The sequence below is a fragment of the Sardina pilchardus genome, chromosome 5 (genome assembly GCF_963854185.1).
Source record: "Sardina pilchardus chromosome 5, fSarPil1.1, whole genome shotgun sequence".
Classification (NCBI taxonomy): Eukaryota; Metazoa; Chordata; class Actinopteri; order Clupeiformes; family Clupeidae; genus Sardina; species Sardina pilchardus.
This window is the reverse complement of record NC_084998.1, coordinates 30,210,369-30,210,786: the sequence shown is the minus strand read 5'-3', so window position 1 is coordinate 30,210,786 and position 418 is coordinate 30,210,369.

Sequence of the window (418 nt, the reverse complement as noted above, 5' to 3'; positions counted from 1 at the left end):
AGGAAAAATAAAGGACCTGGCGAAAGGTAAATCACTTCTTTGTCTTTTCTTTGTATATATTGTAATAATAGATGGCCTGGCCTGGACAGAATGTGACATCAGTGATCAGCGCAAGACACAATGCTAGTAATTTAATTTAATGTAATTTCAATTCAAAGCCTATTAGAACAAGAGCATTTTGTTCCCTCCCTTTGTGTATACTTAACATTCATGACATACATCAAGATATATGCACAGGGGACTCAGCCAACAACACACTGAACCGAAGCGGACAGATGCGAAAGGTGCCACATCATGACACCAACACACACACACACACACACACACACACACACACACACACACACACACACACACACACACACACACACACACACACACACACACACACACACACACACACACACACACACACACA